Genomic DNA, 16,332 nt, shown 5'->3' with positions numbered 1-16,332 from the left:
TGTAGTGAAGCGATGCGAGTTCGCAAGTCGGTGCCACCCGTCACGACGACTTAGCGGCTATGCAGTTACGTTACTAAAACACGTGGTCTTGGGTTCGGTACCTGGCCTCGGCGGCTGAATTTCGATGCGGTCAAAATGCAGGAGCAAGCGGTCGTGCACTGATAATTTGGCGTGCGATGCGGACACCTAGTGGTTGTAATTATTTTGACGCTGTCCACTACAGCATCTTTCATAGCTGCGATTTGCGTGCATTCTCTGAGCACATGTAGATAGAGCGTACCAGTGAGTGCACCAGCGCACTTTACGCTTGAGGGTGATTATAGGAAACGTTGAAATGGGAAAATAACATCGAACTGTCTAGTCTTAGTTTACGTGTCAGACGTGACACTTTATTCTTTGTACTTTGCGCTCGCCTGCTGAAGTTTCCGTGGTCAGTGACACCTGAAATTTCTTTCTTTAGGAAAGAGCTTCTGCTTCTGCTGTTTTGCAGGGATAATTCACGAACACGATAATGTTTCTCCTTTCGTAGATACAACTTCCGCAACCATTTGAAAGACGCTCTTGCAAAGCTATTTTTTCATTGTTTTCTCATAGCAAGCTTCACTTCACCTCACTTCACTTTAATACCTTAAAGACCCTCGTTAGAGGGTATTACATAAGGGGTGGGGCACACAGAAATGAAAAACAAAATAACTAACAGATAAGTTGAAAGTTATACAAATATAAGATTATCACTGAGCAAGTACACGCGTGATTTCTTCGATGAACAATGATTGGCATGTGATAGCAGCAAGTTCTCGGGGAAGGCCGTTCCAGTCGTTCGCGGTCCGGGGGAAGAATGATGAAGAAAATGTAGTGGTGCGGGCGCGAGGTCGTCACACTTGCTGCTGATGGCCGGTTTCGGAGGGAGATGCGTGGTGGTGGTGCGCAGATATAGGGTTCCTGTCGTAGCTCAGAGTAAAAAAACTTGTGAAACAAACATAAACTTGCAATGTAGCGGCGATGAGCAAGGGTAGGTAGGCTGGACTGTGATTTGAGGGATGATATGCTGATATCAAAAGAATACGATGAATTAATGAGTCTAGTTGCTCGCTTTTGAACTGCTTCAATTGAATTACAGAGATATGCTTGCTTTGGAGACCAGATGGGAGATGCGCATTCTAATTTTGATCTGACTAATAATTTGTATGTGAGGAGCTTGACATGCTGAGGTGCATAGCGTAGGTGACGCTTTAAGAATCCTAGTGTTTTGTTGGCGGATGATATGATGTTTGAAATATGCGTATTCCATGTAAGATCATGACAAATATGAACACCAAGGTATTTGTATGATTGGACAAGATCGAGAGGAACGTTAGATATGCTGTACTGGAACAGAAGAGGGTAACGGCGACGATGGAACGACATATATTTGCATTTACTTGTGTTAAGTGTCATTAGCCATTCACTGCACCAGTCTTGCACATCAGTTAAATTATTTTGAAGGGATTGTTGGTCGTAGGTGTTAGTGACTGTTCTGTAAATAACACAATCGTCAGCAAACATCCGAATATGGCAATCTAATTTCTCAGGTAGGTCGTTAATATAAATTAGAAACAAGAGTGGCCCAAGGACGGATCCTTGGGGCACGCCTGAGGAGACTGGTAGGAGGTTAGACATTTGGTTATTGACAACGACTGATTGGAAGCGATGAGTTAAGAATTCTTTTATCGATGCTAGTATGTAGGGATGCAAGTTTAGGCGAGAGAGTTTCAGAAATAAGTGGTTATGAGGTACCTTGTCAAATGCTTTAGCGAAGTCGAGACAAATTGCGTCAGTTTGGAGGTTAGCATCAAGGTTGGCATGCAAGTCATGAACGAAAAGTGCTAGTTGACTTTCACATGAGTATCCTTTGCGAAATCCGTGCTGCGATGAGTGAAAAAAATTATTTGAATCCAGAAAGTGCATCGTTAAAGAATAAATGACGTTCCATGTGTTTACATGGTATGCTAGTGAGTGATATGGGTCGGTAATTAAGTGGTGAATCTTTGTTACCCGACTTGTGGACTGGGACGACCTTCCCCACTTTCCAGTCATGGGGTATGACACCTGTAGAAAGAGACTGTGAGAACAGCAGGCATAAAAATTTGGCAGAAGTATGGTTAACGTTTTTTAGTACCTTGGTGTTGATTTCGTCAAAGCCGGCAGATGATGACAGTTTTAGTTTATCTATGAGACATGATATGCCGGCCTCAGAGAAAGTAACGGCTGGCATTAAACTTCTTTGGTCATTTGCTGTCATGAGGGGGGGCGGTTCCTGTTAGCACCTGTTCACAGATGCGAAAGCAGAATTAAATATGTTAGCACACTCGACATCGGAAACAGCACGCCCGGAATCATCAGTTAAGGTAATAGTGCGTATAGATTGCGGATTTAAAAGCTGCCAGAATTTTGTCGGGTTATCTTTAAGTATGTTGGGTAGGTCAGTATGATAAAATGAGCGTTTAGCGTTTTTTACTGCGACCAGGTATGTCTTTTCGGCAGTGTAATATTTTCCCCATGCGTAGTCATTTCCAGTCTGTTTAGCACTGCGGAACAAGCGTTTCTTTTTGTTTTCTAATCTTCCTAGAGCCTTGGTAAACCATGGTTTCTGTTTGGTTGCGCGGAAGCTGCATTTGGGAACATATTTGTTAGTAAGTTCGTTGATTTTATGAATAAACATCGACCAATTTTCGTAGATGGTTTGTTCCTGGAAAGAGCGCTGAAAAGATGGGAAATAAGCTTCCAACGCCCTGTTTATAGCCTCATAGTTACCTTTGTTATAAAGGGTGATTGTTTTTTTTGGAAGTTTCTTTTATTGTTGGAGTGAAGGTAAAAGACGCATGGATGACTTTGTGATCACTAATTTCCCGGAGATAAGTAATGGAGTTGAGGCATTCGGGGTGGCTAGATAGTATAATGTCAAGAATGTTTGTGGTGTCTCCGGCGTTGCGTGTAGGCTGGGTTACTAATTGAGTTAGATTAAAATTTAAGCACCCATCCACAAACTCCTGTGATTCATGCTGTCTAAAAATAGGCTGATAAGGGTTATTCCAATCTATGTCAGGATGTCAATCTATGTCGTCGATGATATACTCTTTCCCTTTGCTCTCGGCAGCCGCTCAAGTGCAGGCGCCTTCTATTTCGCAGCGCAGGACGCCCGGAGGCACAAGGCGTGCGCGCCGGATGGATTTCCTGTCTCTTGATTCTTAATGTTCCAGCTTTTCATCTTAGACGATGCTGCTCTCTGACATAGGAGAAAAGAAAAATAATCTAAATAGAAGGAAAGAACGCTCTCCAGAGAGCTTCTCTGTTGGGGAAGTGCTGTACTTATGCCTGTGCTGTGCTTATGAGATCTAAACTTAGAGGAGAAAATAAAAATAAAACGTAGTTAAATTTTTCAAGCAACACCATCCAAGAAAAAAAGATGTTTGTCACGTTAGGAGACAGAAAAAGAGCACTGTTTATTAGCGACCACACCCGAGTTCGCGATATTTCATTCAGTAGGGGAATAATTCAACAGGTGGATAGTCTTGAACAGAATGTATGCAGTTCACAGAGGAAATACCCGGTACTTAGAGCGCCACTTAGAGCGCCAGAGTGGATACTAAGGAAAGGAGGACGCAGTCGTAGGTGGCTAGGCCGATGATGGGAGGAAGTTAGCCGGAAACCGTGTATACTACCGCAAGACAGCGGTAACTGGGTGGCATAGAGACGGGATTTTGTCTGGCAGTGGGCGTCACCTGACTGCTGCTGATGGCGATGGTGAACACCGGCAACAAAAGTTCATAAGCACACAGGCTCAGAACGATTAAGTGTGCTGCGCAGGAATACGTGTCCAGTGCTGCTCGCATGCGTTGTCTGCACAGTCTAACCGCTTTGAAACTACTCTTAGTTCAGTGCATGCTGATATCTACTCACTCATTGGACAGAGTGGTACAGTCTCTGATTTTTGCCTTCAGTTCCTTGATCACGCTAGACCGGTGATCTGGGAACTACATGAAATAGAAGTGTGCATATAGCACACGATATTAAGATATTCTCTAGGTTTTGAGGAGTATCAGTTGGTTTTTGAGCGTCCCAATTTAATCAACAAGACTGCGGGTATCCTTCTTGCCCTCTTTGAAAAGTGCTGCAACGCCGCCGCGGTGGCTCAGTGGCTATGGTGCTCGGCTGCTGACCCAAAAGACGCGGGTTCGATCCCGGCCGCGGCGGCTAGAATTTCTTTGGAGGAGAAATTCTAGAGGCCCGTGTACTGTGCGATGTCAGTGCACGTTAAAGAACCCCAGGTGGCCGAAATTTCCGGAGCCCTCCACTACGGCGTCTCTCATAGCCTTAGTCGCTTTGGGACGTTAAACCCCACAAAACCAAACCAATCTTTGAAAAGTGCTGTGAAAATATATGCTCAACGCTAATACTGAAGTCGATATTGCTCACAGTACTACATAAATCAGCTACATATTCTTCTTTTTTTTCTTATAAGCAAAATCATCCTTAAAGCTACGAAGGGGACCTGTGTATCCCATCCTCCTGAGTTCACAGATTCGTATTTGCCGCAATTGGACGGAATTTAGTGCGATGAAACTACACGCTCCCACCTCACGGCAGCTCCAGTTCTCTTTCTTTAATTGGACATGAAGTCTGTCGACTCGCCTCAGAGATATCGAAGGGTACCAATGACTTGGCACTTTCGTGATGGTATTGGAGGACAAATCTACCAGCTCCGTTGTGACTTAGGTGACATAGCCGCTGCTTTGAGAATCGGTAAGGAACTTTTTAGTTGCTGCTAGTGGCAAACAAGAACCGCACTGATTATTAATTTTTCTATGCGATGCCTGGTTCTGGACGGTACTGCACCTCCAACGGCGGAAGTAAAAATTATTGCATCTAAGTTTACCGACTTAGCGCATTAATCAGTGAAAGCTGATTGGCACAAGCGGCCGAAAATTCTGGAGTGGCAGGCTCATTTTGCGTTTCACAGGCCATTGCCCGGTTGAGTGTCTATGCACTCACGTGCACACTCTGCCTTCTTTATGGACTACAGGGCTTGCTTGCACTAAGCAAACAGTCTAGTTTCCAGTGCTGTCTTATTCGCAGTCTAAACCCTCCGCTGGTTTTGAGGACAAGAAAGGCGCATAGCTACCTCCCTAGGTCAATGGACACCTCAATCGCACTTTGAGGTACGTGACGGGGGTGTCCACGTAGAAAAACACGTTACACGGCTGCCGTTGCACCCACTAAATTGCTTCTACTAAATGGCTTGTACAGAGCTTTTATAGTTTTCGCTGTAAAATGGCTGAGGCAGCTGGCGGTTCACAGCAAGGGCAAGCGTAGTTTGACCACGGAGGAGGCATTGTAGTCACAGTGGGGGCTGGCGATACTCAGAAGTGGGTTTATTAGCGATTAAAGCGCCAAACAGCGAAACCTATACGGCATATTTAAAGTGCATCCTGGCGTTAAGCCTTGTGCAGAGAAAGTGCACGTTGGCGATGTACGCATAATGGCTGCGTCGCCAGGGATAAGCGTCCACGCATCCTAGACCCACCGTTATAGTTAAACGGTGAAAACGTGTGTAATAGTTGTGAGAGTCTGTCACTGGAAAGACAAAGAAATTTCCACGTTCTTTTTTGCTCGTTCTTAAGACAAACTCCCGTGATAATCATGGGAACAAATTTTATAAGGCAAAAAAGAAAAATAGCAAACGCGACAAGATACACAAAGGTTCTTGCTTCACTAAGAGGAGGGGAGGGGGGGGGGGGGGGAGGGGAACGGCGGCCGCACTAAAATAGGAGAGACAGATTCAACTCAAAATTATGCACGCTCTTATGTGCGGTTCAAGAAGGGGGTGTAAATAGGGCGTATCTGAACTTATTGAACAATTCAGATCAGCAGCTGGCCAGATGCCATTTTTTAGGAGCGCATACTCTCGAATTATTGCGACACAGAGTAATGTTTGGTGTTGCAAGTGCACGATAATATACCTCAAACTTCCGAGTATCAGCAACTGATTCAGCTAGGATTGTACAGTATGCGCATCATGAAGACGATCAAGATAGTGAACTTCTGGCCGGTGCTATTGTCCGATTCCTCGTCTTATGAGCTATATTGTTTGCAACCAGCAGCAAATATGACGTACAACAATTTAGGCATGGTAGCTCTGAGTTTAGAATTTGAAGTGTCAGAGGAACGCAGACAAATCAAAAGTGTAATATTCGTACAACGTACTATTTACCCACCCCGACTCCTTCCCCCGATCTCCTGTTTAACTGCTGCACTTTTTCGTTAAGAGTGTGTACAGCGCGAGACAAGCCCTTCTGCCAGTTTTTAGTGTCTTGCGCTACACCTGCAAAGTTCATATGGCGGTAATTAAGCTCATTAGCGCAGCCACTTAAGTATGTATCTTGCGTACACATGAATTAAAACAACGCATTTACTGTATCTTGAGGTGTATGAGTCATGGTTGTTTTCTCAAAGTTTTGTCACTGCGCGGCTTACGTACTAATTCTCTTGCAACCTTAGCGTAACCTGCTCGAAATGGTCGCGCAGTTTGCGCTGCTGGGCGAAAAGGAGAAACTTAAGCAGCTGCTACTCTACGGGTAAACGATCAGTCGAGAATGGCGATTAACGGAATAGCTAGAATTTGGAGCCGTTGGCTGCTATACAACCAAACTGTGCTCTTTCTTCCATATTCTGTGATCCGGAGCTCTGAATGTTCAGTGTTCTGCAAGCGTGCGTGTGCGGCGCTGTGTATAATAAGGTGGCTGCCAACAATGCAATTTGGCGTAATAAATGTAAAGCTGTGTCGTCACTCAATCATATTTCACAACTAGAATACGCATATGCGAATTCATCAATACAGTTTTATCGCGCTGCTCGTACAGCGAGAGGCCGTTGTACGTAGTGGCACGGGCCGGGACACTTTTATTCTCCATTATTTTATCAATTCCGACATAGTAATTGTACGGACGTGAAGGCGAGATTTGTGCAAGAAAATTTGCGGGAAAACAACCGTCTATGGCGGGAAGTAAAGTGCGCCGAACTTAAAGAAATTGTGAATTTAATGAACACCTCTGGTCCAATTTTAACACGCATGGAGATACGCACGCACAAGCGCGCAAGTACGTGGAGACCACTGGATTTGTTTATCCGAAGTCGTGCGGATACTTCGAATAACATGGCCGGCTATAGTTTGCTTCACAACAAAATGTTCACAACCTCCTCGTTTCCCTCGCACATTGCTCCGAGGTCTCCTCCGTCCACAAGGGAAACATAAAGCGCTGGCAAGATATGCGCGTGTCTCGTATGCGCGTACTTTTCTTCCCTTCCACGCGCTGACTGATGATGACCGCTGCCACGCACACTTCACCCGCGTCCGCCCCCGCGCCAGTCGCACCAATCCTTTCACAAGCACTGGAGCGTGGTCCGCGCCGCGTATCCTTGCTGGCTGCTCTTATGCGCCGAGTTTTTTGGCCGTGTCTTTCCTTTGTCGTGCATCGCGCATTGCATTTATGCGCATTCGAGATAGGGCGACCCAAGCTGCGTTCGTCCGTCTTGTTTTCTTTTGCGTGCCTCCTCTGTGTGTAGGCACTGCCTGTGTATACTGCTACGTGCCGGCATTCTTAGTGCTGTGCGTGTCCTTTTCGGCCTTATTAAAGATTCCCGAAATCTTCACTCACTGCGATAACCCACGGTTGCCGCTGAGTCCATATATACAGTCTTCCTTTTGATAACACGCGTCGTTAGCTCGGTGCTGGAGTTCCGTCTTTCATTCAGCTCTCGGGGTACGGTATATTTCCTTTGGTGTCCCACCGGACAGCATCGCACTCTCGGCGCTGCCAAACGGCATTGCTTGCTACCTGCCAACCCTGGCGTCACAGGAGGCAGCTGCCCATGATAAAGGGGCAAAAAATTAATTTCAAGACGATTCATTTTAAAATGGGGCTCCCTGTTACGAGATTGTGTGGGCTGAACAATACGCAACGAACACACGGGCGTGCTTTGGGAGCAGATTAATTATAACACGAACGCTGGAAAAAGGTAATCGTGGCGTGGTTCCGTGGTCTATCTATATGAATGCGGAGCTGAACCATGCGCAGTTTGCAAGGATGGAGCCTTTTGCTCTTGATAGCACCTGCTTCTGCTTGTGTTTCTGCACAAAGGCTGCCCTTTTCATTTGCTTCACACTGTGGAATGCGGGTGCTTTTTCGAACGCACAGCTGTCACTAACAGAGCCATGTTCTCAGCGTATTGACGCACAGAGAAGCGCCTGAATGAGAGTCTGCGAATTCATTGGAAGTTTACCCCGTCTACTACCAAGAGAATAGCTATGGCCCGGCCGAGCACGAATTTGCGTTATATACGTACGAAAATACACCAGCAGCTTTGCTGAATCCGACCCTCACTGCTCGAGGCACTTGTGAGATGGGATGGAACATCATTTTTTCTGTCCCTTTTATGAAACAGGCAACAGCCAGAGTTGAAGAATACATTTTCATTGGAACCTGATGTTATAGTTAAAGCACACTGATGGCGCCTGGCAGCCTCTCGCTTTTTTTTTTTCCAAGCGCATGGGCCCTACCCAAACCTGTTGCAGTGTGTTCGGCCGGGAGTTGCTCGCAATGTACCGTGCCGTCTGAGACTTCAGACACATTTCCGAAGGTAGCAAATTCACCATCTTTACCGACCACAAGCTCCTGACGCATGTGATGGACCGACCCGACAACCTCTGCGTACTACGAGAGGTTCATCCGCATGCGTACGTGTCGGGGTATACCACAGATATTCGACAAGTCAGCAGCACCGCCAATATTTCTGTTGACGCTCTAAGGCGTGTGGATTACGTCACTACTCTTCACTCGACTACTCTTCACAGTATGACCAAAGAAGTCGAGAAAAGGGACACCGAACTCACTCTTAGCGCCGTTGATGGCGATCCCATGGGCGGAGAGCACGGTATGGCGGAGAGTCATTCAAACAAGTGGCGCAGATAGTGCAAGTGCTCTTCGATAGACGTGCTGACTACAAGTATATTGTCTACGTAAGCAAAATGAAGCGAGACCATGGTGAACGTTATCAGTGAAACGTTGAAAACATTGTGCAGTGTCCCGGAGGCCAAATGGAATCCGCAGGATTTCGAACAGGCCAGAAGGTGCTGTGACGGCTGTCTTCAGAATATCTTCCTCTGTCATTAGAATTTGTTAGCAGGCGCGGGCGAGACCGATCATCGAGAAAATGGTCTATCTTTATAGAGCTGCGGTGAAGTCCTGGATATGTGGCTGTGGATAGCAGTGAGAGATGAAGCGGGAGTTGAGATCGCGGCATTCGCCATATAGTCGCCAGTCCCCGGTCTTTTTGGGGACTATGTGAAGTGGAGAGGCCCAACTGCTAAAAGACGGTCGAATAATCACAATTATTCGATCGTGTGCTCAAATCTGGCATGAGCGATATTGAGCTTGTCCGCTGCAAGGCGACATGGGCGCCTTTCGACTGCCTATTCAGCTGCAGTGGGAGCTAGTGGTGACATGTAAATAGCGCGTGGCTTGCGATGTGATTCTGGCCAGGTCGAAGTGTGCCTCGATCTGGAGAAACCAGAGCGTTGCTTTGCTTCCCCAGTAGAGCGGCAAGCGGACAGCGACAGCTTAGAGGGGTGCCGTGGCGTCATGCTAGGGGGTGGGACCGAGTTGCGTTTCGCAGGATTGGACGCAGTGAGCGGGTCCTGGCGGTGTTCCATGGCTCTACCTCTTCTTAGCAAGGGCCACAGGCATCACGTCCGCTGGTCACCAGCTGCAGCGCGCAGGCGGAGACAGAACCCGAACCCAGCCGTCTGCTGGACTCCAGAACAGGTGTATTATAATTTTCACGAGCCGACCGGGAGCCCCAGCTTTTGTGCTACGCGGCTTGTATATATTGTCTTCCTGACGCGGTCCGCCTTGAAGAGGTGGCGCTGCTACAATATGCTGCGTCCAAGTATATAACTGCGGTAGGAACGCTTCCTGTTCGTTTTATGAAGATGTTGAGACCAGTATACCGTGACAAGTTTAAACCACTCGAGGCACGCGATGTGTGGCTGATATCGAATTTTTTAAATGAAGCTCCCGGCTGCATGGAGGTCGAAGAGCGGCAAATTTTTGCGTAACATTACAACACGGTATGATCCCAAGTAGATCTCTCTACTAACGGGAAGGTGCACGTTTTCTAATTAACCACAGACCATAAAAAAAAATTAAGAACGACATTTTCCTTCGGGGCATGTAAATGCTGCCGAACAGACTAAAAGAAAACTGGTAGGGAGATTGGTAATACAGGCATCCTCCCTTGTTGTAACAAGAGGGCGAAGAACAGCTGCTGGAAGCTGTTTTGTCCAGTTCTAGCCTCGGTGATCAGCAACGGCTGATTGCGCGGGGCCGCACGATAGCAGACGCTATCGGAGTCTGAAGACCCCACCCACGAGGACCGATTTCTCAGTCACCCTTTCTAAATAAAGTTTTTTGACCACCACCATCTGATACCTTGCCTTCTTCCATGCTTATTCTGCAACTTCAAATCTGGGTTTCACAGCAGGGCTTTTTTAATGTGGCCTTCTAAGTATATTTTATTCAAACTATTCAATAATTTTTCTCGCTTACACGTCAGCGACAAAACTGTGACAACTTTCCGCAGTTGAGATTACCGCGACCGTTCAATAATGCGAAGGAGAGATTGTAACGGGTAGAAAATCGACGTGAACTGCTGCGAATTTTTTCTTTTTTCAGAAATTTTCGCTAATCATGTTTGCGACTTGTTCGGAGAAGCGCTCACGTTGAGCGTTCACCCCTATAGGCCGCCCATCGTGATTTTATGTATTGTTTGGCCGACACCAATATCAGCTCTAATTATTTTTCTTTCATTATATGCGTTCTTACCACGTCCCACATCGATATGTAGATGGGGGGAATATTTCGAAAAACGAACTGTTCCAAAAAGAGTGATTACACCAATCGGACACTCAGAAGCGTTATTAATAGGCCTAATCCCGGAATCACCGGCCTTGGTGCTTACTTTTCATTGTTCTTACTGCCCAAGTTGTAGGAAAGAAGTGGTTTAAAGGAATCTTATCGCCTCACAGTGTTACTGAAGCACTTCTGTTGAAGTCCAAACGGGGCTGGGAAGGTGGGTTGTTGTTTACGTGCAAGAAGAGTTGAGATTCAAAAAAAAAAAAAAAATGCAAACTTCTTCGACTGATCTTTACCAAAAGCGTGACTCACAAGTCTACGCACAGAACGCACTGATTGCGTCAATTAAGTCTCACGCAAGAGGCGTCCCTTGTTTCGTTACCCGAGTGCGCTTATCTTGAAAAAGTGGCAATAGATTCTATAAGCAAGGGCCGGAACACAGTAGTTCTACCTTCTTATTGGTTTGGGTTATTTTCGGCGAAAAAAAAAAAAAAGCTGCCTTAAAAGGAGCAATGCCTTCCTTCGCAGGACGTGGATCAGTGTACAAAAAAAGAGAAAAAGCCTGGAAATTTCCCTCGACGTCGTTATCGCGTAATTAAAGCATCGCAACGGGCCCTGCAGACTGCCTGCTCAGCGAGGTCGCCGAGGAGCCCGGCCTAGCCACCCCACGCCCGATGGCCTCTAAACATTTCCTCTTGTCGATGTACGCCGCTCGCCTTTGGCGCTGTCGAAATGAGCGCCAGCGCGTGCGCCGCGAGGAGCGTGGGCGCGTGCACGCCGGGGAGGGAACGGGGGCCAAAGTTATTAATGTTCGCGCGGAACGCCCAGCGTTACGGGTCGCAGTGGCGAGCCGCCGGCGAATAACGAATAAGAAAATGAGGCAAATCATTTCACAAAAGGGGGAAAAGGAAAAAAAAAATATTCATACTTGTTGAGCCCCCGGCACGGCATCGATTCGTCTGGCTGCCTCCGGTCGGCCCCGTAACGAGCCAAGGCGGATAACGCCAGCGGCGGCGCGGTGTTTTGTTCCCCCAAGTCTAAAGCCTGGCGCGCGGTCCCGGCCGCCGCCGTGTTTCTCGAGGAAATCGAATCAAAAGGCGAGGCACCGCCTTCTCGAGATGACGCTGCTCGCGCCGCGCAGCTTCCCACTGGCGGGATAGCTTGTCCTGGAGGGCGGGCTGCACCGTAAGGCGGGCCGACGACGCCCTTCGCTTTGCTCGCCCCAGCACGGCTGGTCAGCCTGCATGCAGGCCCGCGCAGCGTCGCGACGTGCGCAACGTTGGGCGGGCCCTGTTTTCCTTGCGCTTTGATTTTTTGTTCTCTCTCTTTTTTCCTCAAGACTGCCGTATTGCGATGAACGAGCGTTGTTTATCGTCGGAAGGGCACGTACGTGCCGCGTGATTCGTGCGTAGAATGACGATTACGGACCCCTTAGTTGCACGCGCATTGCGGCTGATGCGTGCGTGCGTCGTCGTTGCGAGTTCTTTCGGTCACTAAGTCCTTGCGGCGCTTGCTCTGTGTTGCTGTCAGCAAACATGGCTGCGTGGTTGCCCCACAACCCGCCCCGTGTGAGTCAGCACGTGTGTGCCAATTCCTGCCCCGTGGAATGCTGAAGAAAGCTCCTGAATCGGCGTGTGTCCTCAATATTAAAGCGATGTTTTCCGTTCGAGCTTCCGCCCCAACCCACGGCTTAATGTATACTCGGCTGCGATCTAGAGAGAAAGCTGATAGTTTCTTTTCGCTTTATGTCTTTTTTCTCAACTATCGAAATGCGGAAGAAGCTTGACTGTGTGGACGCTAAATTGCTTTTTAATGATATAGCTCCGGTCTAACTGGCTGGTGCCGTTGATACGGCTTAACGAGACCTGGCGCTGCCAACTGACTGGAACAGTTCGGGGAGTATATGAAAAGCCTCGAAAACGGATAATCCGGCGTACATTCTGGATGTTTTTAAAGATTGCACGCATTAACAATGGAAGGTAATTTGCTCTTTTATACGTATACTAAGCCCACCTTTGTTTGTTTAAAGTGGCGCATCAGAGCAATGGTTTCCAATCCAGCAGACACGCAGATAGTTGATATAATCCAACTGCACAGCCGTCGCGTCGCAACGCGGAGTAGTTTGGGAAACGTCTGCAGTGCTCAGGTGACTGAAAGAGATAGGCGTTTAAAGACAACGTTAGACGTCATTTTCAGCGTTGGCAGATATACTGACAAGCTTGCCCGACGGCAGTTATGAACGCGCAGCTGCGAGTAAGAGCAAAGATGTCGCGGAAGCAGCACAGAAGCTACATCTCCTTGAAGCGTGGGCACATGGCAGGGAATTGAACAGCGCGACTAATTGGTCGCGTTCTGAAATAATTACGCGTTTTACATCTTGACTTCCTTCTTAAGCATCGATGAAATTCAATTTGTCGTGGCTCCAATAGAAAGTAGACTACTGATCGTCACAGTGAGGCAGTTGTTTGATTTGCGACGGCAAAACTTGGCATTCGAATTATAGACAGCCCATTAGTTACTGCTTTTTCACTAGGTGCCAAAACAGATGCCACGGATTCAGATCTGCCGCTGAAATTCTGCCGTAAAGGCAGTTGAATTTTATACTCGCAGCTGAGCAATAATTTCAAAGCGTAATCAAACTCAGAGAAGAACGAATAGCGATTCACTAAAACGCAACTGCATAAGAACTCTTCTCGACCTTACCCGAACAGATTAATGGCTTCTTTGTAGCACCAGCTGCGAGCAGCGCAAACCGCATATTTCAAAGTGGAATTGTATTTATGAGGTTCTTTCATCAAACACGAGCACATCTAAACATATCCGTACAGATGTCATAGAACTTTCGAACTTTTTCAAATAACGTGTTCAGAATCTTGATGTCCTTTTTTGATGCACTCACTAAGGCAATCCGTTGCAGGGGACAGATGCAGACAATCAAAGTTGCGACATAAACAAATGTGACTGCGATAACTTGAGATCAAGTGCTAACGACACTGATGCGTCCTGCTCGCGACAAGATTTTTAAACGTGGTCCTTGATTTTTGGGATAAGTGGCATACGAGTACCAGTTTATAGATTGTTAAGACGTATGAGTCTTCATGAACACCAGCTACGTAATATCTTAGTGCGAAAGCACTATTCCGATGGGTAAACCCCGAGCAAGATCTTGCGATGTTATGTCGCCTTCTCTCGTCCTGTGTGTGTGAATTTCGCTAGTCAATATGTGTGAGGATGTTATGGGGTGTGCGATGTTTGTGATCTTTATGGGTTTGTGCCAAGTGAAATAAATAAATAAAAATAAGGCAAATAATAATCCGTGACTGGGATTCGAACCCGCGGCGGCACGAGCAGATCAGCTTCGCTGGCCACCGCTGTGTTGTGTTCGTGTCTCCTTTGTCTTTGTTGTTTTTGCGCCGTCTGAACTACTTTCAAGATATGAACCAACTAGCCCAAATCAAAGTACTGCTCGAGAGCACTAGGCTATCGCCGCAGTTTTTTTTTCTTTATTGCATGGAAATATTGCCGAAAAGAAAAATCTAAGCATGCTTACGCCACAAAACACCAGGCCACCATAATTCTGCATGACCCCACCTTCCAAAACATCTAAAGTCTGGGAGGCACACACATGCATCCAGATAGGGGAGCCAGCTAGGCGGCTCTTGCAGGGCAGCATGTACTCCCGCACCAAAGCGCATTGTTCACAAAACACAGATTTCGACGACCGTGGTGATTCGGCGTGGCCATCCATCATGCGGCTCTTCCAGAGACTAAATAGTCCCAGCAACATAAATAGATCATATGGCACAACACAATTTTTCTCTACAGGCAAAAAACGGATGCTATAGGGTGTGATGTCAATGTCCTTCTTAAATGTTCGTTGTAATATGTCCCAGAAGAACACAGCACCAATGCACAGAACAAAACAATGGCCAATTTTCTCTGGTGTACTGCACAGGCGGCAATTCACCGCCCATCGCGCAAGCATCTCCTTAGCATGAAGCCATGCCTTCACAGGCAGCGTGGATGTGTGCAGTTTAAAGAATAATGTTTTTGCAGCAGAAGAAATGCACATTCGCCTAATACATTTTAAAACACCGGTGTCAAAAAACCTCGGAAAAGGTTGCCATACAACGGTACAGGAAACTAATACTCTGTAAGTGCCTGAGTCCGCCTTCTTGAGAGGCTATACAGGTAGTCTAAAGAAAAGAGCAAAGTGAGGAAATTGAAGGTGTCAGCAACTTCCTTAAGGAATCCCCATAAAGACCCCTCACGAGTGTATCCAGTCGATGCGAACAGGAAAGGCAAATGAGCACTGAGGCGCCTAATAAGGACAGGTACTAAAAAAGGGTGGTTTGCAGCCGAACGCGCCTCGTGTTAAATTGCAACACACACTCGCGCTTTGCATTGCATATCGTCTTCTTCATTAACTAACACTTCTATCAAACTAATTAATACTCGTGCTTTGAGCTACGTGGCAGTAGTGACAAAAAGATGTGCTCTACATGCGTTGACGTGGAAAACGCTGTGACAAACACACGGCACTATAGAGCAATACGCGTTGGCGTTGACAACACTGCTGCAGAAACGCGGCACTGGAGCATAATCTGCCGGCGTACGTTGGGTAAATTCACATTGACGACGAAAAAGTTGAAGACGCGATTAACTGGCTCTCCAGGTTAATGGATAACTCAATCACGCTTTCAGGTACGTGGCGGCGGTGTCAACCTGCGCAAAAATTGTGCTTCGCTCAATATTTTGTGCTAAGGAACGTTAAACCACCAGCCATTTTTTCTCTCCCACTGTTCAAACGCTTCGCGCAAAAAAGAAAACAGCCATTTATTTCAATATATGATTTAAAATCCAGTGTTATTCGTGACTGAAGGAAAAAAATGAACTCTGTTTCTCTACATGTATATTTGCTTTAATAATATGCAAGTGTTACACCGTGTCATGTTATAGTGACGATAAATTTGCTTGCTGTTATTGTCTCGAATGTATGAATGTTTCCATTAGTTGTGTATTTTTGAACTTGTTGCTTTCAATTTGTGCGTTGAGTTGGAAAACTTTGTGACTAATATTTTCAACATTTTCTCTCAGCATTTTGCTGACGGTGAAGTCGGGGGGTACACGTGGTCAGGCGGTATACTTAGCCTGCCTCCTTTTTCCTGTCCTTCGTGGGCGGTTGTACGCATTACGGCCGAATAGAGCTTATTGCTGGCGGAACTGCGACATTAGTGGCAAGAGCACACGAGAAGAAGGATCTGAGTCGAAACTGTATTCACGTGTGAAGCGATGAGCTTGGCCACGAGAAAGGACTCAACGAATAAGCTCTTTATATCGTCTTCTTTTTGCGACAACTGTATCAAGTTCAGTGGACTGACTG

At 46.7% G+C, this 16,332-nt stretch overlaps 1 long non-coding RNA gene across 3 annotated transcripts in view; it reads right to left on the bottom strand.

Moving 5' to 3' along the window:
* The window catches only part of LOC149352181 (uncharacterized), a 55,503-nt gene that overhangs the window by 26,601 nt on the left and 12,570 nt on the right, over positions 1-16,332 (bottom strand). The window contains exon 1 of one of the 3 annotated variants that reach the window (XR_016289521.1): positions 11,878-12,088. The exons of the other annotated variants lie outside the window; for them this stretch is intronic. This is a non-coding gene — a long non-coding RNA (uncharacterized LOC149352181). Of the gene's footprint in view, positions 1-11,877; positions 12,089-16,332 lie in introns of those variants that run through there. 3 annotated transcript variants of the gene reach the window in all.

This window comes from Amblyomma mixtum, chromosome 3 (genome assembly GCF_055824585.1).
Source record: "Amblyomma mixtum isolate Tamu chromosome 3, ASM5582458v1, whole genome shotgun sequence".
NCBI classification, from domain to species: Eukaryota; Metazoa; Arthropoda; class Arachnida; order Ixodida; family Ixodidae; genus Amblyomma; species Amblyomma mixtum.
The sequence above is the reverse complement of the archived record's forward strand: the minus strand, read 5'-3'. Positions and strand labels throughout refer to the sequence as shown.